At 36.1% G+C, this 26319-nt stretch overlaps 1 protein-coding gene and 1 long non-coding RNA gene across 2 annotated transcripts in view; both read right to left on the bottom strand.

The window, feature by feature from the left end:
- Positions 1–26319, bottom strand: part of LOC117208976 (prickle planar cell polarity protein 3-like) — a 114955-nt gene that overhangs the window by 52796 nt on the left and 35840 nt on the right. The window lies entirely within an intron of this gene.
- On the bottom strand, positions 7057–9402 carry LOC117208982. The gene is made up of 2 exons (XR_004487816.1): positions 8209–9402; positions 7057–8119 (listed from the first exon to the last, which is right to left on the bottom strand). It is a non-coding gene; the product is annotated as an uncharacterized LOC117208982 (long non-coding RNA).

Genomic DNA, 26319 nt, shown 5'->3' with positions numbered 1-26319 from the left:
TTACAAGAAAAACTACCTCTAGAACTACCCCCTATTTTTTTTCTTCCATCGACGAGAATTCCACGGAGATCATAAAGCTCTTTGTCTTTTCTTCTCTTCTCTTTTTCTTTTAGTTGTGTTATCTGTGCGGTTGAAGCGAGAATCGTAGCTCTTATCGTGCAGTTGTATAGTAGGCAGGAGGGTAGATAAACATACAGAAGAAACCCTTTCCTACCGCGATGATGCGTGTACCATGTGCGCACGCGACACCCCCACACATTTTTACAACCCTCGAAACGGTTAAGGCGGTATTTTCATCGAGTGCGCCGCCTGCGATGCAAACACGCCCCCCATCGTGATTTGAAACTATCCAAGTCTTCGCAAAAAAGGCAATGACAAAAAGGGGCGGAATGCGTGTCTGAATAGATGGATGTGCGAGAAAATGTACAAGAGAGGAAACGAGTAAATGGGAGGCGGTGAATTTTCGCTGGGATGCAGAATTTGTAGTTTTTAGTAGTTTTTTAGATTGGAAATATTAAAAAATTGGGGAATTTTAGGGGAAGTTTGAAAGACTTTGAGAGTTTTAAATGGCAATGCTATAGGCTTTGGTAATTACAGATGAAAATTCTACGAACTTTGACAATTTGGAAGAAAAATATTATAAATTGTGAGAATTTCGAGGAGGATTACTTTGGTCGTTTCAGATGGAAATTCCAAATACAAATTTTATAGATTTTTGGAAATTTCAGTATTTCTCTAAAAACTTATATTTATCCTTGACTATATATATAATTTTTCATATACTTCTCATTTGCATATCTTTGGTATAGGTTTTAGATTTTAATCGACACTAATGATTGTGAATAACCAAAATATATGAATATATTGCTCTGAACAATTAGCGGATTGTTTTCCTTCTCAGCCTGGGTTTTATATTCACTTCCTTAGTTATGCTCATAAAAACATAAACTTGCATTTGTTGAATGTAGTGAAACTTATTTAAGGGGGTATTCTGGTCTAGAGGCATGAATTTCGGGCGATTTTTGAAGCTCTGTACAGGTGAAACAAAAAATATTTTTGCTATCCTCCTTTTTAGCATTTGTTTATTGATATTTAGAGATTACGTAAAAAATTCACTGAAAAAAAACTCAATATTTAAAAAGTTACGAGCTGGCAAAGTGGGTGCTGCCAAAAAAATGGGATGTCGTGACGTGCATGATATCAACCCTTCTGGTCATTTGAAACAAAGAAAGCGAACAGATTCTTAATTAGTATGGATGCCGCTATCGTCTGAATCTTGGAAAAGTCAATACAACATTTTTTCACAAAATGACGGCCGTTTGAAAAAAAATTTCTTATTTCGCACGTTTCTTTGACAATTCCGAACGTTTAAAAAATAGTAATATTAAAGATTTTGAGCTGAGCGTGGTCCGGACGATAGAGGAGTATATAAGGAATATTCAGACCAAATTTTAAATAAATCGGTTCGTTAGAGCTTGAGATATCGTGCACGCCAACTCGAAAAAAGTAGTTTCGAGAAAAACGCGTTTAAAGTTTTGAGACAAGATTACTCGGACAACGTCTATCGTCTACTGTTCATTTGTTCCGGTCGGACCGAAGCAGATGCTGCGTCACAAAAATGGCTGTAACCATAAAATAATTGAAATTTCGAAAAATCCTTTTAGGGGCATATTCTTAAATGTCTAAACTTTGGAAATATGAAGAAAAAAATTTTCGATTTTTTCAAATTTCTAGACCAGATTACCCCCTTAAAAGTATAAAATCATACTTAAAAAGATAAATTATTAACGATCAAAAAGAATTCCCTCTGAATCCTAAAAGAAAGAAAGAAATGCAGAGTACGGAGAACAATGGTCCTAAAAGTTTAACAAACGGGGGGGTAGTAAGGGATTATCATTGAAAACGTGCCAACTCGAAGGGAAAAATAAGAGAAAGGTAGGAGAAAAGGAAGGAACTAAGTAACAAGGGTACGAATCTGATGGTTGTGGATGAACGCGTCAAGATTGGAGAGGGGATGGGTTAGAAAGAAGAAAAATCACATCAAATATTTACCCTGGTGCGCGAAGGTGTCGTGGAGGGAAATCGAGAAATCAAGAGAAGCTTGGCCAGTGACAACGAAATCTGGCGGGGAATCGAAATCCTTCGAATACACGCCCTGCTCGTTTTTCTTTATGCCTCGTGGCACATTCCTCTGACGTAGGGAAGAAGGCACATTTTCGTACAAGTAGCATGGATTTATTGTGAGGTTGTCACTTTTATCTAGGATCATTCTTTTCTTAAGTCGTGAAAAAAATATATAATAAAAATATTCTTTCAATAATTTTAACAATCTCCTAACGTTTATTATTAAGTCTTTATAAGATTATGTGATTTGTTACAAATTATGTAATTTTATTTATTATCTACATTCGACTATACAACTTCACCGTTTAGTTACACTGTTCCAAATAATTTGAATATTTTGCAGAGTTTCGTGAAATATGTGGTGAATATTTTTATATAAGATCGATCCCAGACATTAAAACAATAGAAATGTTATTTACGGCTTATTTTTCATGTTATAAACAATAGTACTTTACACCAGAAATGAGTATTAATTAGCTGATGGACATTTCTCTCTATCTCATTTATAATTCATATTTCTCAAGTTTTCTCATTGTCTTGATGTCTGAAATCGATTCTATAAATTAGTATTAATATCCCTCAAATATTATGTGACACCTTGTATATATATTTCATATTGTTTTTAATAAATAAAATAAAATATATACATATATATAGAGAGAGAGATAGAAAGAGAAAGAAAGAGAGAGAGAGAGAGAGAGAACACCAGACACAGACTTCAAGTACTAACTTAAAAAAGAACTAGCCAGATGGCGAGATCGCCCAGTTCGACTTTCTATTTCGGTCGTCTCGCCGTGCTGTGCCATTCGTTTCGGCCGTTGGATATTTTTAAAAGGTTTCAGACTCGCCGGCATGGCAGACCCCTTTCTCGCGTGGAATCTCCTTGTGCGGCATATAAACGCGGTCCCGCCATATTTTCAAGCGTCGCGCCTCGCGCGCAACTTTCTCTTATCCTCGTAACTCACGGTTCATGAAACGTCGTTCGTGCTTGGGTGGAGAACATCGAGGCGAATTGATGCACCGTAAGGAAGGGTTGTCGTTGCATCGAAGGTCGATACTCGAAACTTACTACGTATGTGCCATGCGCATAGATGTTACTTGCCTTGCCCTTAGGGAGTTTTGTCTTTTGGAAAGAAAAATTTTGGTTTAACAAGACCGTAGGACGATGAAGCACTATCAAATGCAAATTTAAAAAAAAACAGCAAAAAGTATTCGTTTGTCCGAGGACACAATCTGTCCAAGTTCGTCCGAATAAAATTTTCATTTGTCTACCCTGTGAGAAAAAGTTATCATCAAATGAAGATGAAAAAAAATGTGACATCGGCGCACCATTAAGTCCTTCATTGATATTTAAATGGTTGTCCCAAATCAACGAAGAGTAATTTCACCAACCTCGACATCGTATGTATTAATTGCAAATAAATTCCAACATAGTAAAGATTTTATATATACTTCATAAGAATTAGAATTCTTTAAATTAGTCACCAATGAGCAAGCATCGACCAATCAGATCGCTCGAACGATATTTGATCCAATATCTGTCAAATATGGATCAAGTGGTTTCTATTCTTCTCTAATATTTAGAGAGCTGGTCTACGCAACAAATTAGATATCGACATAACCATATGTTTCTAATCCTATGCAAGCAATACTGAAGACAGGAAATAGTATGAGTCATTGTATACATACATATAGTCAATGCTTCAAACAGCCATCTTGGTTTAAGCACTTGGTCATTAGTAATTGGATCCCTTGTATTTGTCGATCGTAAACGATCTTCAACGAATCTCTTTTCCTGCAAATCTTAACACCCTCCACAATTCAACCTCCCCTCTCTTTGTCCCAATTTCGATGGTACAACACACTAAGTTAAATATTTGACGCCATATATTTCTTTTCCTTCTTCATTTCCACTGAGCCGTGTCTAATCTGGTCTCGAGGGTTTCAGACGTGTCCCTTGCACCTTTTCCTTTCAAATAACGAGTCCGTTGTTAATTTCACGTTCTTTTTTCCTCGGCCTTATCGCTTTCTCTTTCACAATGGAATCGAAAAAACTTTTCCCATTCGTTACGCGTAAGTGGTGTTCGGTGCTCGTCTATCGAAATTCGAGGAAAATGTAAATTTGGGAGATTTATATGGTACTTTCGAAGGAATAAATTAGTGTTTAGTGATAGTGTGAGTGATAGTGATAGTGAAATATTTGGTAAAGATCGATGTGAAGTTTCTAACCTTAAAGGTTTACATTTCTACGATATTTATAGGTTGGTGTTGGTAAGGTTAGGTTGTAATATTTAGTATCGTGTTATGCTTATCGTACTAGTTTATCTTTAGGGAGATAACATTTGCTAAGTTCTGAAAGGTGAGACAAAGGTTACTGAAGGTTGTAGACGGTCATAGTCTAGAGTTGCAAATACTGAAAATTAGCGGTGAAAATAGTTCAACAAAATTTATAACACATGATTAGATCGCTTAAGTTGTGAATGTATCGAATTCAAAAGTCATCAAAAGTTGGATCAGTATTTTCAATGGAACTTTTGTAACCATAATCCCAACATAAAATCAATTCATAATAATACGGAAATAGAAGTTGTAAATACAATTAAAAGAAGAGAAAAAGAACCAGAAGATTTATTAACATAATTTTATAACCTCAAGAAGTTTCTAGATCTCGATTCTAGATCTCGACCAAACATTGCACCGGATACAGAAAAAGGTTTATTACCAGAACGCCGGTTTTAAGGTACAACCATGACGATCATTAAAAGCAGCAATTAAAAGCGTATGACAAAGCGAACGGGCAAGAAACGGTTTACATTTATGATAAATCAACGCGTGTCATAGCGAGCTATAAATTGCATTGCGTTGAGAACACGCAGGTATAAAACTACTTCGCCAGCGAATGTTCTTACCAACTGTTCTAAATTTTATGCGTATACACTGATTTTTATGTACATTAATTCTTGAAAGTATCTTCTCGTTATTCTTAATGACCTGGACACCATTTAACCTTCTTAAATTTTATGTAATTTATGTAACAACAATAATAGGATCATACATATGTTAATCATAAATACATTCCATCATTACAAGTCTCCATAATAATTAGAATCTTTTGAACCAATCATTAACAGGAAAAAGAAATATCAACCAATCAGAATGCACGATTAATATTCAGACCAAAACCTGTCAAATATGCATCAAATATTTTTTCTATTGATTTATTTAGTTACCATAACCTTTAAATGATATTAAGTTTCACTTCACACTTAATTCACTCTACAAAAAGGGATAATTACTATATTCCATTAAGATGATTAAGATTAAGATTCCACGTTAATTCCAGTTTTTCGATTCGCCAAGCGTATCAACGGTGTTCCGCAGTACGCAAACGTAAACGTAAATCGAAAGGTAACCACAAAACGATTTACTTAACGCGATAAGCAAGCCGGATATTCTCCGTACCGCGTAAATCTTCGAGTAGCGCGGGAATCGTCGAAGCGTGATACCTCAGAATTCAGGTTTAATCGAGGAGGCTCTTATCTTCGTAATACATTGTAAGCACTGTTGAAAAACGGTCGAAAATGCAACGTAGACGGTGCTTCCCCCACTGACTTTACGATTTCGCGTGGAAACGGACTTACGATGCGTGTTTAACGTTAGCATCGTTGTACATTGCAGCATTAGCACGACGCGGTGTTAAATTAACCTTTATCTCGCGAGCGAGCGACAAGCGATGGACGCCAACCTCCACGCTGTTATTTCCCACTCTGCGCGTTAACCAAAAACATGGACCGTATTTACATAAATTCTTATTCGTCGGTGGTTTGTTGTCCATTACTGATGTTTTCATGTTAAGCTAGGGTATAATTGCATGAAAATGTGGCGGAACGCCGATAGATGGCATTGTTGTTATATGATGACCTGAAGTGGCTATAAAAAATATGTATAGATCGTTGTATTTATTATAGCATTTATATATTAATTAATCAAGTCCAAATATAATAAGTTTCATATCAGTAGGTACTATGTACTTTTACGTGACTACAGAAATGTAATAACTGAATGAAAATGGAATGAGACATAGAACCTGACAAAAGAATGCTTCATTCAAAAATAAGGGTATGTACAAATACTTTTTGTAGCCATTGTATATTTCGTTATGGTTTTGTTTCATTTCATTCTGTCTTACAGTATGCTGTCATGTGTAGACATTCGTCGCCTGCTTTGAAATATTCTACAGAAAAATACATTTTTCAAATTTTGTTCGTAGTATAGATTATAGATGAAATATAACAAAGATAGATTACATCTATTTGCATCAGAATCCAAATTCAATTCTGGGTTTGCTTCCAACTTACAAGACTATATATTACTGAATAAATATATCTATAATTTATGCAGAGAAAAAATATTCATAGTTGAATTTATGGAATTTGAACTAAAATTTTAGGTTAAACCCATTAAACCAATATTTCCAGTGTTCTATGTATAATTGTAAGGACATACGTATCGCGTATATATACGTTTACACCGTATTTACCGTACGAAGAAATTAGCGAGTCGACAGTAGACGAAGGGCTGCTGCTAATGGGGTCTGACATTGACGAATCTTCAGGTTACGAAGTCGTCAACCGCACAGAGGGCCCTACCGTCAGAGGTTGGCATTGCAGCTAAAGGCACGCTTCACGCTTACTAGCTTATCGCGGTAATCTAAAGCATTCATTTCCGACTGATGAGACGCCTATTATTTCCGACGTTGTAGCCGTAGAGAGTGGGGAGTACATGGTGTGAAAGAAAAGAGGGGAGAGATGCAGTTTGACATCGAATATGTAGTACGAAACGGAAAAATGACGTCTGTTATGGGTACTTTTTGAATGAAAAATACAAGTTGATAAAAAAGAAGAAAATTATTTGGATAAATTGAAGAGAAAATAACCCAATTAACTTTGTCATTTATTTATCACTGAACTGTCACTTTATTTATGATCTATTTCCAATACTGAACATAGCTTTTATTTTACTTTTAATCAAATTCCTAATTTTTAATTTATGGAGGAGCCAAGAAAATACATACACACTTTAACCCTTTGGATTTGAGGGGCGACTCTCAGTCAACACGGTGTTCCGTGCTACAACTCCAGTGGCGAGCGAGAGGCGACATCTCCAATTGTTAAAAGTGCAATATTATTTCGTAAATTGGTTTCTTAGCTCTTTATGTTCTTTGTTAGAAAGTGTAAAGTGTTAGACTTTAAAAGAGAGATAAAATATTTAATCCCATATCTCTCCGAAACTATGGTTCCGACAACGTCTCCAACGTTAGTTCGGAGTCGATGGTCATGGCAAGAGTATTATAGCTTAGAAACCCTAAAAACTGGTTTTCGGAAGTAAAATTAACTCAAATAAAGATGGACTTTATTTTGAACTGTTGAAAAATGAGATCAATGATATTCAAGAATGCACCTTAGTGAATGCTTTATAAATTATCATACAAAAAAAATACGGAAATTAATATTACAAAATTAATTTTACGCTAGCTGGAGGACACGCGTCACGTATATGCTAAATCATCCAGAGTAGTAGCTACGCCCGACCGAAAAAGTCCTCGACTGCAAAGGGTTAACAGAGGTTGGATTGAATGATGGAATTTCTTTTGTTGAAATGCGTATACATCTTTTGGCCCCCTAAGTATCTCTTATTGTATTTCTAATTTTTAATTTATTCTCTATTGAATTTCTAACCTACTTTTAATTTATTCTTTGTTATAAAAACAAATAAAAAAGAAGATAAAAAAAGGGCTTGTAAAGTAGTAATGGCAGAGAAGTAAGCGCACTTTGAAGTATTAGGTAACCCTGCTGGTAGAGGTAAAAATTGAAGAAAAAAAGAGGCCTCTGCCGGGTCCCTGATAAGAGGATCCACCTCGGGGAAAAATCACCGTGGCGGCTTGGACAGTAGCACCGGCTCGAGTTTCGACTATTTGTCCTCGAAAGACAAGATCCTAATGGGAAAGTAATCCCTTTCGGGTAAACGCCGGGAGAGATAGGCTGAAGCGCAAGAGATCTAAGGAGATTCGTATTGCATGCTCACGGCAACTTGGATGAGGTTCGTCGTGATCAGGTCCCTGATAAGGATCCCTCTTTTCGTAAAGCTCGCCCGGAATTTGTCTTCAACCGACGTGGTTCAACCGTTGGAACATTTTTCGAACCTGCCAGGGTAGTTTCACCAGGATTAAGACAAGCAAAGATAACCTAAAATCAGGAACTATTGTATATATTGACATATATATGTTTTAAAGCGAAGTTTACGGAAATTATGAGAATAACATAGTTATTAGAGATTACTATGAATATATATTATGAATTTATGGTTAAATAGAAATGAGTAACAATGGATTAATTTCAAGAAAAATGTAAATAGCCTGAGGAGTATAGCAGTTAATTCTAGCTGAAAGATAAGTCTAAAAATAAAATGATATAAAAAAATTAAACGTAACATAGTAGTATCTACTACAAATTTATGAGCAAAGACAAATAAAATAAAGAATCAACTTTTAGAAAAATGCAAACAGTCTCGGTAGTGTACTAATTGGTTACAGTTCACGAATGTAGTTGCAAATCATTGTACAAAACATTTTCATCATCCCAAAATCAGATACATATCAGTTATATTAATAATTACACATGCAAGCTGAATATGACCACAAAGAAATGAAATATTGTTACTTAATAGAATTTTCTCCTTTAATCCTTTGTAATTTAGTTTTTTAACTTTGAACTTTTCACTCGTTCCGCATGAGAAAAATTATTTCTTCCACTCATAACCTCAAAACACCGTGCCGCGCGAATCACAGTATTTTCCAACGGACGAAACACCAACGACTTAACCGCAACAGTGAATATGCATGCCGCGGTACTTTAATCTCTAGTGTCGACCGGGAGCTAATTAAAAATCGCAACGCGAAATGCGTTGAAAAGAGCTGCACCACTAAGTAACGGTCCTTAGCATTTCGTGCGGACAAACTCGAAAACTTGCCCCCTAATTGGCGCATCTTCAAAGACTGTCGTTCTCTCTGTCATCGTTCCGTTTCAATTTCCGTTCCGCGTTTCTTGTCACAGCGAAGTCGGCCGTCGTCGCAATAAATCAAATGAGAATCACGGAGTATTCCTTTCGACGAACAGAGTGAGAGATCTCGAAGTGATACACAAAAATGACTCCTCAGAAAAAGTAATATTATACAACTATGTCGCCTTAAGTGAACTGGATTTTACTTTATTAACCAACCGTCGCTATCCCCACCAATTCTTAAAGCATATTTCTAAGAATGAACCTCTAAGAGTTCTCCTCTAAAACAATAATTTAGTACGTAATAATAATAAGTAATAATTGACAAATAATAAATTGAGGATTGTACGTTATAAAATTTTATAACTTTACAATCTTAGTTGTATGGTTGCTTTTGATTTGTGACTGAAATTGTTATTATAATGCAATAGGGTGTCATTGGTAATTGGTAAAACTGACTTGTAAAATTTCGTAGTAGAAAAGCCTAGTGTTATGTATGTAAAATAAAGAAATATCTCATCTATCCATATCTCAATATGCGCTGGAAGAAAATTTATAAAAAGATTCTTAAGCAGTTCCTAAAAAGGTTCCTAAAAATATACCGCTTCGAATAACTGGCCAAACAAGTCTTAAACCATGGCCAGTTTGCGAAACATTACTTTACCAGTTCTTTCTCAGCTTACCTCTTATCTGATGTGTCGTTGTTGTTGCCACCGGTACATTCTTAAGCGATTCTTCATTTCGTTTCACGTGACACTGCACGTCACTCAATCTTTGAAATTCGTCATTCGATAAATTTTCGAGTCGCTAGTTCGATATTATTTTACCACTTAATCACTATTTCACCAATGATAATGTCATAAACTCATGCCGGCTTATAGATTACGAAAAAGTTTGTATTTGAGCTAAACTTAAATTATATAAATTAATTGGATAAATCGATGAATATACAGTTGGTGGTAAATTATATCGATATTTGTCGACGATTTGTTAAATAGAGTAACACGCGAGTAGCGGCACGAAGAGATATGTCAAAACGAGGAAAACGAATAAACACCCACACTTGGTGACACGGCGGTACGTGGCACGCGCCTACGACTGAGAGCAAAGCATTCCGACACTGGGTTCTGACATGAAATCTCGCGTTCGGCCATGTTCGGTGCTGTTCGCCACTACTCGACTCGAAGCACGTGGCGGCTGCCGCGCGACCACGCTGCCTCTTTCCGGTCCACCTTCCTCTACCATAATATATTGTCGGTTTTTAGCCTTTATACCTGTTACATGAATGCGTCTGCCGCTCTCATTTGAACACTTCCATACAATTCATTTAAATATGTAGTCATTCTTTATATATTTTTACATTGTGTAATTTAATATTTGTGAAATCTTTTTCATTTAATTCTTACATGTCGTAGAAGGTTATAATTGTATATAGTACTTTAAAGATGTTATTTTAGTTAGTAACTTTTTAGTATTTTAGCTAGTAACATTTTCACTTCTCTAAAGAGCAGAATAAAGAATATACATTAAATTAAAGCTTTTCGTCTAGGTTCCTCTTATTTGTAAGTATTCTATTATATGTGTCTTATGTTTGCTACCCATATGATATAGTAAAAGAATACAATACTAAAATATTACTCGTATTTAAATAATACAGTAATATATGTAGTAATAAAATAAAATAACTAATAAACTAGAATAACTGGTAACTAAATAAATAAGAAATAAAATCTTGAGAAATAAAGCTACACGAAACTAAACTTCAACGCAATTCCAATTTTATTATTTTACAATTACATCACAAAATTCTACCACATGATACTGGGAACCCCAAATCCAAATTTTTGCGTTACAAATACCCAACAACAAAATATCTAGAACAAAATCAATCATTCCAATCAAATTCCATACACGAAAATATACCCCCATTTCATATTCCCTATCTTATATTCCGATAATCCCTGTCGGATCATGCAAACTCCCTGAAGAAAACCTGTCTCCCCACTTTCCAACATTATTCGTGTCTTCCATTTTCAGATAACGATCGCAAAGGCGGTTTGAATATTGGAATACAATACGAGTGATCGTACGAGGGAAACGAACTCATCTTCCGTGGAAAATAGGAAGAATCGTAGCCGACTTCACTGAACCTAGCTACCGGTGGACAGACTGGGAATTATGGGGGCGGGTAGAAGCTACCCCCGCGATCGTGGCACATCAGTATTCACGATGGGTACTCGTTTTCTTGATGAGCTCGCGTCTAACGTATCAACCCCTGACTCCTGAAGAGGCGTCGCGACGTCGGGGCGATTCCTTGGTTATGTAAAGCTTTTGAAATTCAAAAGCCCCATAAAAAAGTTCATCTTCCATAAAAAAGTGGGTAGATGTCCATAACGAGATCGGGACGCTTGTCGATTGAGATGATGGAATTGATGATTTTTCTTACGTGGAAAGTGGCTGTATGATGGATAGTGAATGTTCTGCAGATTCCTAGGGGAATTTAAGGACGTTTGTCTAGAGCAAAGACTAAGGCGCTGTCCAAGATGTGGAAATTTGTTTATTAGGGAGACTGACAATGAGAAGTGGTCCTGTGGGCGTGGCTTGTGGAATGGATGACAGCATGAGGTGGAATTTAAATTAGAATTTGGAAACTTGAACTTCAGATTGAATATATACATTCAGGTATATATATGTATATTATAATACATTGAACTTATAGGTTTATAAGTTGTCCCCAGTCACTCTAAATTCATATGATTTTTTATCTGAATTTTAAAGAAATAATATGTCTATATAATCTTTAAATTTAAATCTGAACTTGAATATGTAAATATGAATGATACTTTGTTTAAAACTCTCTCTCCAAATTTGAAACAAACTATAATATTTAAAATTTGATATAGCCTTAAGCAATTTGGGGAAAGGATCAACCATTACAATTTCAATCAGAAATAATATAATATTTATATTTAAATGTGAGTCTGGCTATTTGAATCTAAGTTTGAATAAAATTTTATTAAAACTCTTCTTATAACCAAGCTATAATATATATTCAAAATACAACACTTTAGTATCAAAATTGATGTAATTTTGAACATATTAAGACTATTGTTTCAATCAAAAAAAAAACTTGACCAATACAGTTTACCAATCAGCGTATAGAACAAAAATTCCAATCTCCTTTGAACAAAGAAAACAAAAAACGAAATGAAACGTGAAAGAGAGAAATGAAATTGGAGATAGCGGCCCGGCCTCCATTTGTTTGTCATGATCGGCGTTCAACGAACGACGTCGAATCAGTGAGTTAGCATAAATTGCGGGCACGCGCAAATCCAGAGTTTATCCGCGGCAGAGTTTCTCCCCGATGAGCGATTCGCATGTAAACGACATCCGGTATACTGCCCTTTGGCGACCGCTCGTAAAACCGAGGACCACCTGCTGCCTCCTCTTTCTTCCATCCGAATACTGCGACAATCTCTGCACACAACCCGTACACACGGAACTTCTATCTAAGTATATACGAAATCCAGGATCATTGCCTAGAATTCACCGGTACGTGGACAGGATTTTGCAGAAATAGACGAGATTTCCGCAGGATGCTGCTCTTAGAATTTCTATGAGTGAAATAGAAGTTGCCGGAATTTCGGCCAGAAAATGGTGCTGGAATATGGGCTGTAGACTTGAAGATTGAATTTCATTATGATAGCAATATGTTGGTTAATTTATGGTATACGGTCATCGTTATATCGAGAAAAACACCTGGAAAATGATACTCGTATTTAAGAAAAATATTCAAATTTATATTTTAATGTATTCGCATTCAAATGTAACTTTTTAGTTTCAAATATACAATGAAGTTTCCAGTTTAAAATTCAAATTCGAAAATGTCAATTTACATTCAAAATCTTCTATTTAAGTTTAAGTTCAAGCCTGCGCATGCTACATCAAATTCAATTGACCCGAACGAAGCTTAGATCCAGATATACACGTTCAACTTAAAGTTTAAGTTTCCAAATTCCAATCCAAACTGCACTTCACCTTATTATCAAACTCACAAGATATATCAAGAAGCAATAAATCAAACACATAGAATAAATTCTTTTTAATAAAAAATATAGAATAAAATAATTAAAATAAAGTAAAAAACACACACATAATGCGTACATATAATATGTATATAATAAATAATAATAATATAATATGATATATACAATAAATGCAATATGTAACAGATAATACGAGATGTATATACAGGGTGGTTGGTAACTGGTGGTACAAACGGAAAGGGGGTGATTCTACGCAAAAAAAGAAGTCGAAAATATAGAATAAACATTTTTCGTTTGAGGCTTTGTTTTCGAGAAAATCGACCTTGAATTTTCGCTCGGTACGCGTGCACTTTATCACGTCTCGTTATAACAAATCTCACTGTAGATCGTTGTCTCGATGGAAAAATTAAAAAAAAAAATTAAAAACAATTTTTATTCTATATTTTCGACTTCTTTTTTCGCGTAGAATCACCCCCTTTCCGCTCGTACCACCATTTACCAACCACCCTGTATATTCTGTTTAAAACGGTGTGAAGAAATCCTTCAGTATTATTATCTTTAATCTGAAAGCGTATAGATAAGTGATTACATGTGGCAAAATCTAATAACCCGAACAAAAACCAAAATCTACATAAGAAACAATTTAAGAGGGTCATAAAACCTGCACAAAGAAAACAGAACACCTGTGAGAAATAAGAAATACCGTAAGGAGGGTAGAATATTCGCAGAAAGAGGCTTCCTAGGAACAAGAGACGAAATTTCTACGAAATAGAAAGTGGAAAAGAGATAGACTGAGCATTTGTAGAGGTTCCGCAGGGTGGAACGACGACGGTGACCGCAAATTCTATTTGGCCCGATGGAAAACGCGCGCCGTATGCCGCGAGGGGTTGCAATTCGCCGCTTCCACCCTGCAACCTTCCGTATTTCCTTGGTTGCGCGCGAGTCACTGGATTCTAATGGATCCCCTGCCCGTAAATCCTACCCCCAGGAAGTTACCCCCGCCGTAGCATCGATTACCATCGAAGATACTTTTGAAAATAACTGCTATTGCCAAGTTGACGGTAAACAGAGCAATGGAAACGTGCTGGCCAAGTCTTTCCTAGCATCCTGATTGGATTCCAGGGAGAATTATATTTGCCTTTTGAATATTGGCTACATTGGATTTGAATTTCAATCCAATAAATATTCAGAGTGTTTGCAATGAAATGTAATGGAATTGTGACGGGATTAAAGGAAATAGAATACTTTTAAGTAGCAAATATTGGAGAATACTGATTTTAATAGTACAGAGATAATAGAAGGAATACAGGGTGGTTGGTAACTGGTGGTACAAGCGGAAAGGGGGTGATTCTACGCGAAAAAAGAAGTCGAAAATATAGAATAAAAATTTTTCGTTTGAGGCTTTGTTTTCGAGAAAATCGACTTTGAATTTTCGCTCGGTACGCGTGCGGTACGTTATAACGGATCTCGCTGTAGATCGTTGTCTCGATGGAAAAATTAAAAAAAAAAAATTAAAAAATATTTTTATTCTATATTTTCGACTTCTTTTTACCAACCACCCTGTATAACTTGAATACAGGAAGAGTAGAATTTGGTTTATTGTATATTTGTAATATTTTCCAAACGAGGTATTATTTATTTTTCACTTGTTTGTCAACAAAATTTCGATTTCAGATAGTTATGAGAATACATCACATAGAAAATTGGAATTTCTATGATCATTGCATCGAGGTTAATATCGTCGAATGAAGCTTGGGATGCTGGAATATTATTTGTAGCTACATTATCTACAGAAAGAAATTACTATCTAGGGAAAACGATCTATAGTTGACACGTGACTTCTAGCCTCGTAATCCAATAACATTCTATGCCCTAGCTTCAGTGTCCATCTAACTGCTAATTTATATTGCACTGGTCCGATACAGTACATTTGCTCCAATTTCCCTTAACCTCACAGTCGAAGACTATATGTAACTATAAACTATAAAATTACATATATATAGCTATAACAATTTATTATTACTAAAAAACAAAATATTCGAAAAAAATAATTTTATATTTATTTATTGATATAGAAATGGAATAGAAAATAATAAATTAATGTCTTAAGCTTCTTCTACTTAAAAGATATGAGTCGTGGGGTGTAGCGTCCAAAGGGACCGTTTATCCGCTAAAAATCGAATGGCTGGCAAGAATCTTGGCGGCTGGAGAGTGTTTGTCGTCGTGATAAACGGGTGAACGAGGAGAGTTAAACTTTCAAGGGCGCATTTCCGCGGACGTTAAACCGGAGGGAAAAAGAGGACGTTTCATTTCCCGCCGTTTATCGGCCACCCTCTTAACCTTCCTCGTTATTTTTTATTTTTCTGGCACAGATCCGACCGACTTTCTCTTTCGTTCACTCTGATGTTCTATCCAACGAATTTTAACGAATTCCATCGTGAAGAATCGAATGTCATAGAAGAATTTGCATAAAGGATGATCCCCCTAACTTCACGCTGATATAACACCATGAATGTCGGATCGATCCAGAAAAGGTATAGCATCTATGGTATGTTACCCGTAGGAATTTTATCATTCATGGTTTCACATAGAAAAAAGTTCTAAGTGCAATTTGCAGTCAGTAATAGAAATGGTAGAGTTGGTATTTATTGTCAATGTAATATAAGTATTTTGTTAGTGTTGGAGTGCCATGTATTTTGAAAATTGTATAATTGTGTTTTAGAATTTGTATTTTAATCATAAAAGATTTATTTAATTACTTGAATTGCAGCAGTCACATTGTACGGTGTATGTAATAAATGTTAATGACAAATGAACATTGTAAATGAGGAATGCACGCATACCTGCAACCAGCAGGAATGTACATAAACTGAGTTCTCGATGCAATTATTACTAGTTACCTTGATGGACATTAAAGGAATTTACTATCTAACATACTATACATAGCATGCGTAGAAATATTCTGTAGTTATGCACTTTTTCAAACTTTATATTAGACTTAAATCGACATTTTTTTATTGACATTATTCTAACCTCCATAAGAAACCATTACAGACTGCTATATTTCGATTGATTTTCCATTCGAATAGCAACGCACCCGAATCGGTTGGCAGCGAAAACGGTCAACACATTAAGCATAGAAAGAAGACTAAAAAGGAAGCACCCAACAGATCTCACAAAGGACATAACCTAACAAACACGAAGATGGTACCCCGCTAGGGGTAGCCACCCACATGTTATATTATTATACCACTAAGCTATAATATTTTACCAAATGTCCCATTGGACAAATTGTAAAATTTAAATAAATAAATAAAAAAAAAATTTTCCATTTCTCAAACAGTCAAAAAATAAGTGTCACCGGGTGCATTCCGTCGTGTTTACTATCCTACATAGTATACATAGAAATATTCTCTATTTTCTCAAACGTTATGTTAGACTTGAATCAAAATTTGTTATTAAGATTATTTTATCTATTACAGGCTTATAAACTGCTGCATTCCGATCAGCTTTTTATTTAGCAAACAGTAAAAAATGTTCATCAACTAATCTATTTCTTCGTGGGTGTACGTTACATGTTATTCTACGCCGTATACGAACGATCTATTTACTTATATATATCGATACCTAACCTATAGATAAGCGATGTTCTAGAGTGTCATATATCTTAAGCGGACAGTCTACGCTCTACACCATTAACGGCCATAAAAATGTATTACGCATACGAAACTGGCATGCTATTATTATCTTCTGCGATATTTCTTACGTGGGTTATACGATGTCGTTTGAACTGCGTTCGCTTTTTCGCCCCACTAGTGGAACACAAAGATAAGAATGAGACAGGGAGAGGTTAGGAATAGAGAAACAACCGATCCCCTTCGATATTCGGTGTGACGCATCAGTATTCCGAAATCGCGTCGACCGTCCGTCTTCTGAGACAAGAATTCAAACCATTTTGAACGAATTTTCTGGCAGTACACAGCGAAAAAGTTTACCGTGGCTCCCTCGTCTTCCAATAGTCGCCTTTTTCCTGAAGCAGACGCTCCCTCTATATCCCTAACCTACTAATTGTCGTTGAAACAATAAGGAGTCGTGAAAACTTTCTGGTCCATCTCCAATTTTCTGCTGATGGTGGACGTTGTTCTTTCTTTTTCCTTCTCTCTCTTTAGATTAAAAGAGAGATATTTTCATTCTTAATTCGAAACCATCCCTTTCACAGATCCGCTTCACTTTTCCTTAATATTCCGTTAAGGACCAACATTTCATTTGCAATTTTTTCCAGTTAATTTATATTATCGAATTCTGTATTTTAGCATTGCGATTATTTTTCATCCAAACTCACATTTTTCAGAATATAATTAAACAAATAGAACTTCGACAGAAAATTGTTTTATCTACAAGTATTATAAAAAGCACTATATCTTGAACATTTCATATATCTTCTCATGTTATGTGCGTGCTGCAAAATTTTGCACCTTCAAATTTCGTATGAAAAGTCCGCAGGTTAGTAATTGTGAAAGGAGTCCCAAGGATTTGAATAAAATATCTTCTTTCATCACTGTTTCCTCTTTTACCCAGTTTAAATTAAGTTTAATATTTTTTCTTTATATTACTTTTTACATTGACAAAATAATAGGTTACTTTATTAGCATCTCCTAATAATGTCGCGTTTGCGCAACCTTTGCGAATTATTTCGGCGTTTGGTCCTTAATGGGTTAACCTGAAGCTGTGAAAGTGGCAAGCAATAATTACATTGTCAGAAGAAACTTGCGAAGTGAAAAATTTGTAGGTCCAGGTGGCGCTGCGACAGCTTAACAAGCTTCATAAACGACAACTCCATTTAAATTTGATTTTCAATAATTTTTTACGCCGCTACATAGCGTTTAATTGGTTCGTTTAAATTAATTACCGGCTCCCCTTTATTTATGACTACAAAAAATGCAATATGAAAGTATGGTTAATTAAAGCCTGTAGCAGTTGCGTCTCGTAAAATCTGGAACGAGTTCTTTATGGCTCATCAAAGGCCAGACCATGTCTTCGATTCCAGAGTATACTTACACTGGCCTGATTTTATAAATTTGATTAAGCCTTTTGTTTCATACGTACTTTCTTGGATATAGAAAAACATACATATGTATTACTAACTACAAAGTTTTAACTTTACGCCGCTTTTGCAGAGATAGATGATAATTCAGCTGAATTTACATTTTAAAGGTTTACATAAACGCCATCAGTTTCTACAGATCCAAGTTGATGATGTTAATCATCCGTTGGATGTCTTTTAATGCCCATATACTTGCATTTGTAGTGGTGCATGCGGTAGGTTAAATTCGGTACGATTATGGTTCTGTGTGCCCGAGTTTACATCTGGAATTAATACCTTGGTTACCATTCAACTTTTATGCGCTTGAACATGTTGCAATTTGATGTTTTACAACTATCTTCCTGCATACGATTTGAGAGTTTTAAATAATAAGCCCACCACTTATGTAATATTCATGATTTTTTCTCATTCATGTACAATTTATGACATAATCTAATCAAATTATTGCAGACAGATGAGATATTTAAAAGAACTCGATTAAAGTTGTAAATAAGGAGCGCAACGTAGGAATCGTATAATTCACTGAAATAAATTTTTATGTTATGTATTTTATCTCTTTGAATACATTAATCCATAAATATGATTATTCCTTCACAGAGATTGTATGCCTTTTTCATCATAATCGTCTTTATTTTTTTAAACTAATAATGTTTGTTTCAATCTCTACACTTTATTTACGTCTGCAGAAAATTTGTCCCCCTATATCTCCTTGATAAAATACATAACCTAAAAAGTTCAATAAATGCGTCAGAAGTTATCGTTGAGAACCTAACCGCAAAAGTTTGAGATAATTAAGACACACCATATGAGCTAATACGTATGAACGTGTTAACATAGTAAACAACACTGGCCGATGATAAATCTGTCTATCTATTCACGTATTTACTTATCTATCCATCAGTAAACAACTGTTTTTTCTCTCGGAATTCGACCCTTCTCTATGTTACTTTTAATTGAATTCCCGTGATGAAATTTCATCCGACGGGCATCTCGTCACTCTATTTCTCTTCTTCTTTCCTTGTATTAAGTCAAGAGACCATTTCTCGGATCCTCGAGACCCTTTCTTTCTCGTTCTTCGCTCTCGACGTCCCACTACCAATCTCATTCCCCACGATTCATTTTCTCTTTTGTATGCTTGATTTTCGAGGCATTTTAGACGTACTAAAGCGAGAGTTTTCAAGGTGCGTCGAAATGGCACGAGTCAGTCGTTATGAAAAGGGAAGAGTTCCGAATCTCGATAACTTGAACTGCGACCACTTCATTCAGCGTCACGACATTTCGTTTAAAAGGTAGTTAAGTATGTGTAATGTATAGTCGTCCCAATTGTGTCATTGAAGTGACAAGTTACAAGTTGTAGGTTATAGACTGTCTTTTTGTAACTTCACAATTTTATGTTAAGTAAAATAATCAAATGATCTCTATATATATAATAGTTAAAATTTACTTGTAACTTGTTATTCATAAGTTACAGAATTCACTTTTACAATTTTAGAGTGATCAAATGTTCTTTAATTGATAAAATTTACTTTAAAACTTAATTATAGGTTATGGAATTTCCTTTTACAATGTTAAATTAAGTAAGATGATTAAATGGTAAAATTTGCCAAAAAATCTTACAACGTCCTTGGAAATATAGTTCATTAGATTCACATATCAACTCTAACCCATTCCGACTCTCTAGAGATTATTTCCTCTACATCCTCTAGTTCCAATCGCATAACTCTAGAACGCCATCTGTTATTTGCACGTGCCGCACACAACTGTTAAATGACATTCATCAGTAAGGGTTGATAGTTGATTAATGTATTTATAATGAAAAGAAAATGTACCTGAAAACTACTTTCCGAAATTATAAATCTGTTTACGCAATATACATTTCTAAGTACACACAGGTAAAACTATAACGTTTGATAATATTTAAATCAGGATTTCCCTTGAGATCCCTCATGGAGACAGAAGCCATTTGGAACAGGTTTATACGATAAGTACTCACATAGTAAAGGCAATGCTGGATGATTGGAACGACAGGTGCGATTAACGAGCATTTGACTGAAGCTTGGGTCTACGCCGACCACTAATTAAATTAATTTCAAGATAGGCACCGTCCTGCTGCTGTCGCCTACATCTAAACTGCCAGTCACGAATCCAGTAACGATTGGTAGGTGGGGGAGAAAAGACGGTCGAAGAATGACTAGGGGAATTCGACCTCGAACAGCGGCATTAATACGATTATTTAATTAATTCTTTGAGGGTACCAAGAAGATAATTGCAGGGTACGAGATTGTGATCGATTGAGTGGGCGTTATTGGTAGCTCATCCTATTGTTTTACAATAAAACATTTTCTTAAATGATAATAATACAATGATATAAACAACCATCAAAAATAGCTTATTAAATCGTCAATCACCTAAAAACAAAATCTTAAGGAAGAAATGTATCAAAAGCTACTACTGATAATAATGGCAATAATATTAAAAAAATGTTATGTTTCTTTCATATTCTATTACTGTTCAAACAAAATTTGGAATCCATCCAAACCACTGAAGGAATTCCACATCGGAACGAATTTCTCTCTGGAGTGTACCTGGAGGGGTCAGCGCAAGCGAGAGCTTAAGAAACCATCCTCTTCGGCGCAAAGATCGGGAAATTGGTGCTGGACGTTCTTCTCGCGCAGGAATAACGAAATCTTATTGGGCCGAACCTTGCCTCCTTTCAATTAACGCCTTTCCCGTCTTTGAGATACGCCCCCCCGTTCTCTTTGTTCCGGGTGAGCTTCCACGACAAAGAACGTCTTCGTAATGGTAAAAACGAGACAGGCTAACCTACCTACATTACCGTCTGAGAAGGACAGAAAATCAAAGGGAGAAAGAACATCATCGTATACTGTGCAATCGAGGGAGAAGGAAAGAGCAAAAAAGAGAAGTTAGCGAAGATGATGAAACGAGAGAGACGGAGATTGAGGAAAGTCTTTATCACGGTGAACGTCTTGGCTTCGAGAACGGCAATGTTGAAGGAGTGGTAAAGAGGGAGCAGGTGGAAAGGGGAGGGGTATAGAAGAGAATCAGCGAGAGGATGGCGTGTTATGGGGTTTTCACGGGTGCTCGAGAATTTGCATACAGAGCATCTGTCACCAGCCCCTTAGCCAGCTTCGACCATTCTCGACTTGGAATATCTCCCGGCGCGGATCTACGGGATAATGGGGACCATTCTTATGGTAAATCAGGGGGGTGTCTGCCTGTGATTCGGTCTTCGCCTTCTCCCGGTAAAGCTACACCACTTTCTACGTGTCTTCGTACGCGAATCGTTTCAGACGTCGTTCCTTAAGCTTTCTGTGCGTGTACGCGCGCATTGGTATAGTTTCGATCATCCGCGAAACGCCTCACGAGCGGAAAAAGAAACTTTTCGAAGCGCAGAGAGAGGATAAAGAACGCGCAATAGCTACCTTGTATGGTTTCGCGTGACACAAGAGTTGGAAGGAACAAGTTCGCGTGATCGATCGCGATCTCGTGCAGAGAAATTTCATGGAAAACAAAAGGGAATTCGATCCAAGTCTATGTAAGTAGCTGTGTAAGAGAAATGAGACTACAGCACTACCTAACGAGCGGATATCGAAGCTCACGAAACCGATCCAACTTTACGTGGTATTAAACGATTATTATTTTTGTTATTAGTCTGAACGAGGTAAATTACTGCGAATCCAAGAATCCATGTGCATCCATGAAGTATGAAATCGGTAGTTAAACTTTTTCATGCCCTTTCTTCATATGCTACCACTTATCGCCATTTCCCTCGGTATTTAACAATTTTTTCCATCCCACAGATTAAACGCAACCATGCTTTTAGGTATATACATATACGTACTTCCTGTATTCAAGGATAATCGGGGGAAGGAATACGGAGGTAGCGCAGATCGTGGCAGGAAATGGTAACGGAGATGAAGATTTTGCTCGCATATCCCTTTGGCATTTGCATAAGTCACATTTCCTCATCAGCATGCACGAGTGCAGCTATGTTTTGTACGTACACCTGGTTCCCAGCTTGAGGTATTTCGATTATCCTATTTCTGAACCAAACATAACCTCTAAAATCGATGTTGGACCCGATTTTCCTTCATTCCACTCTCGTGTTCGTAATTTTCCTGATCCATGACTCGTTCTTTTTTCAAATTGTACAGCTCTCCTCTACTTACACCTTTCAACCCCCCCACCCTTTTTGTGTATTACCTGCATACCTTTTCTTTTCCGTTCAACTACGTACCGGAAAATGGTTTTCCAGGCACGAATCGCGGAACACATTGAAATTCACTGCGAATCTTCGCTTTCCATCTCTATTCCCGTCAGCCAACAACGGTGCGGCAGCCACGCGCTTTGATCCAACGCGAAGAGGCAAACGTAGACACACCCCCAATGCCACCTATATAGCGTACACCTATACTACACGCAGCCTGTTTTGCTCTCGAAGCACATCCGCCTTTGTTCACGACGCCCTTTAATTTAGCTCACTCTCTTTCTTCCCGTATTTTTCCGCAGATCTCCCCTCTGCATCCTTTATCTTGCCACCCTGGAATGCTTTTGCTCATCTGCTTTCCCTTTCGTGCGTTTCCTATCTGCTCACTGTCTAATTTCTATGTGGTTTCCTCCTGTAACGGTCATCGTTTGTGGTTTTCACTTTTTCTCTTCTTTTTTTGTAAACTAGTATATTTTCTACGTTATGATTCATGTTATCCGCTGTTCCTTTATGTGATTTTTGGTCATTTGTGTCTGGGCAATTTTAACTAGTTAGGTTAATAGCTTCAAAATAACTAAAGTGTTTTGATAATCATAATTTTGTTATGTTACCTAGTAACTAAATGTGTACTGTAAATATTTTCTAAAATCAATTTTCCCTGTATCTTAACTAAAAATCTTTCAATTTGTAAAATTTAGTTAAAATTAGAGTTATATTTAGATTGATATGAATCTAAAAACAGTTGAATATAATATCCCATGTGTTGAAACGTGCTCCATATTTGAGCAAGTAGACCGACTGAACAATTAAACGGAGAACCATAGTTATGCTCACTTCAAGTCCATAATTCGCTCCTCTAATAATCACACAATTAAGACGAGAACAACAGCATGCTACACTTTCCTCATTGTTTAACTTCCTCCCGTACGAAAGCACTCTCTAATTTTAGAATGGAATATAATGAACTTCCATTTGATTATTTATGTACCACTTAACCTCAATCTTTTCTTATATGACGTTTTCACCAAGCTGTTTGATTCTCGATAAACAATCTTTGATTCACCATAATCCAATATAGAAAACCTATACATTTCTGAACACGATTCTAATGAAACTTAAGGAGGGCGTAGTCTCTACTTAGTCTCCCCTCTAAAGGAATTTGATATCATTATTACGATATAAATCCGGATAAACTGCGCATAAAATAAGCCCACGCAAGCTGATAAGTACATTCATGTGCTTAGAGGTTAACTTCCGTTACCTTCACCTGAACTACCAATTTCAATGTTTCGTCGAAATGCTCATTTCAGTCGGGTTAAATGCGACGTGGGTGAGAAATGCGAATTTCCTTTCCGTCATCAGTCTTCCTTCGACAGGTTAGGAAAGATTGAAGACGGTTTCGGGAGACTCATTTGTTGCAGGCATTTTTAATTTGAACGGGAATGATGTTTGGGAATTTTATCATTTTTAATTTTTCTAGATTTTTCTGACAATATTAAAACTCAAGAAGAAAAACTTATCTATATTGATTACGATTGTCGGAAATATAATCCTTCATTGATATATATTTACACATTTTGAAAAATAAAACAAAAAATTAATAATCTCTAAACAAACAAAAATTCTTTAAAATAATAAAGCTTATATAAGAAAATATATGGACAATACAAAATTTATATATTTATAAATTTACATATTGAAAATTAACGATTAGAATTAGAAAAATTTAAGGACTAGATTAGATATGAATTGCAATGTGGATCCTCCTTTATAAAACTAAAATTATATGACAAATATTTCTCACAATATTTAACATTTCAAAAAGTCCTATCTTGAACCTAAAAAGAATTCTAAACGAAATTCATCGCTTAACTACTGTATCTATAGACCAAAACATACTCTAATTGCAATTGCAACAATATTCAACACCATACACTAACTTTTACAACACCACCGCATAACCTCTTTTCCCAAGAAATTCATCGCGTAAGTCCAAGTTCCTTTTAAACGTCACAGACGCTTTTAACGCGAGTTTGAAAGCGAAAGTCGTTTTCACCCTCCGAAAAATTGACGATCTTTCCCTTTTCCACACTCTGTCTCTCCGGACGCGGGCTGTTGGAAGAGTGAAAAATCGCTGAGACTTATTAAACGGAAAAGTTGGCCATAAGAGAAACGCAGAGAATGTGATATATGTGCGGCCATCGGGCAAGAAAGTTTTGACGAGCGACCGACTGCCGGCTGCGTTATTATTGCCGATAAATTATCCTGACTCTGCAGTTACCGGGGGCCAACACTGATCGGGGTGTAAAGTTCGCTCGCGCGCATGCGCACGCGAGTTGCTTCGAATTACACCGATCCGGTCGATTTACGAGTTATGTGCCGCTTCGATCATTTCTCCCACTACCATTATTGGCTGAAAAATTCCCCGGACGATTATTCTAAGATAATCATGGGAAAATTAATGGTACGGTTTATGGCATCTTTTTTCATCGTATGTTACGAATTATACACTTTCCTAATCGAGTGTGGAGTACAAGAAAATAAACAACGAAGAATTAAAAAGGAACTAATTGTATAACCAATATGATTAAGTTATTTTTCAAAAATCTACTCTCACAATCTTCATTGATATATTTGATTCGATTTATTATGAAATTATATAAATGTAGATATACGTACAAGGTCAAATACGCCCACATAGATCCATTTTGATTTGCGAAACATAACCTATTCCTTAATTCAGAAATCGACTAGCTTGATCACAAGTGTCATTCCTAAAAAGGTCCTATTACCAAATCTTAAAAAATTGTAACAATTAATCTTCAATTACTGTTTAAGACATGAACTAACCTATAAATCTTTATTGATCCCCAAAAACATATTATAAAGAAGTTTTATAAAGAAACAATAGATGTACAATTTATTATTAATTTATTGAATTATGTATGATCTATTTTGTTCTATTGCAGTAAAATACGTAATTCAATAAAATAATACAAGACAAAAAATGTTGTGCATCTATTATTTCCTTATAAAACGAAAGGGACTTCTGGGACAATCTAATATTTCCATTCCAAATGACCGGAATTATGACAATTGATCTTCAATTAATCTTTAAGAATCGACTTCCCATTAGATTTTTCTCAATCAACTTTCATTAGATTCTTTTAAATCGATAGTCGAATTTTCAAAGAAACGACAATCTTCCTGTTCCTAACCTCACTTTCAGAATCTCAGAGTTACTGTCCTTCTCTTCTTTCACAGCACGGATAATTCGAGGCGATAAGCCCGTCGTCGATGAGAGGGTTTATCGTCAGAGGGGGCCCTGTCGTCGTCGACGACAGTCACTAGCTGAGATTCAAAGACAAAGAGAGAAGAGAAAAGTAAAAGAGAGGCGGTCTGGGTGGCTGCGTAAGTAAGCAGCAACCCGAAAGAGGAGGATCGCAGGGTTTAAGCCGACTGCTCGTAAATCGCACTCGTCCGTGCCTCGACGATTGGCTCGCGCGATCGATCCGAAAACGGGGAAAGCTTTCTGCAGAAGGTTCCTCGAGAGAGAAACATCGGATGAACGTTGGAAACGCGCAGAGGAAGTTAAAAGGAAGGGGGCGATTAGGATAAATATAGCAGAGACGCGTATCGCTATCGCTGCCGGGCAAACGGCTTGCTTCAGTACGGTAGAGGGGGTTCACCCTGGTTCCTTGCTTTGGAAATTTACTTCAATTCAATTTCCAGAGTTCCACATTCTCACATTTTTTAGT

Source organism: Bombus bifarius, unplaced genomic scaffold (assembly GCF_011952205.1).
Source record: "Bombus bifarius isolate JDL3187 unplaced genomic scaffold, Bbif_JDL3187 scf7180000008165, whole genome shotgun sequence".
NCBI classification, from domain to species: Eukaryota; Metazoa; Arthropoda; class Insecta; order Hymenoptera; family Apidae; genus Bombus; species Bombus bifarius.
This window is presented reverse-complemented; position numbering and strand designations above follow the sequence as displayed.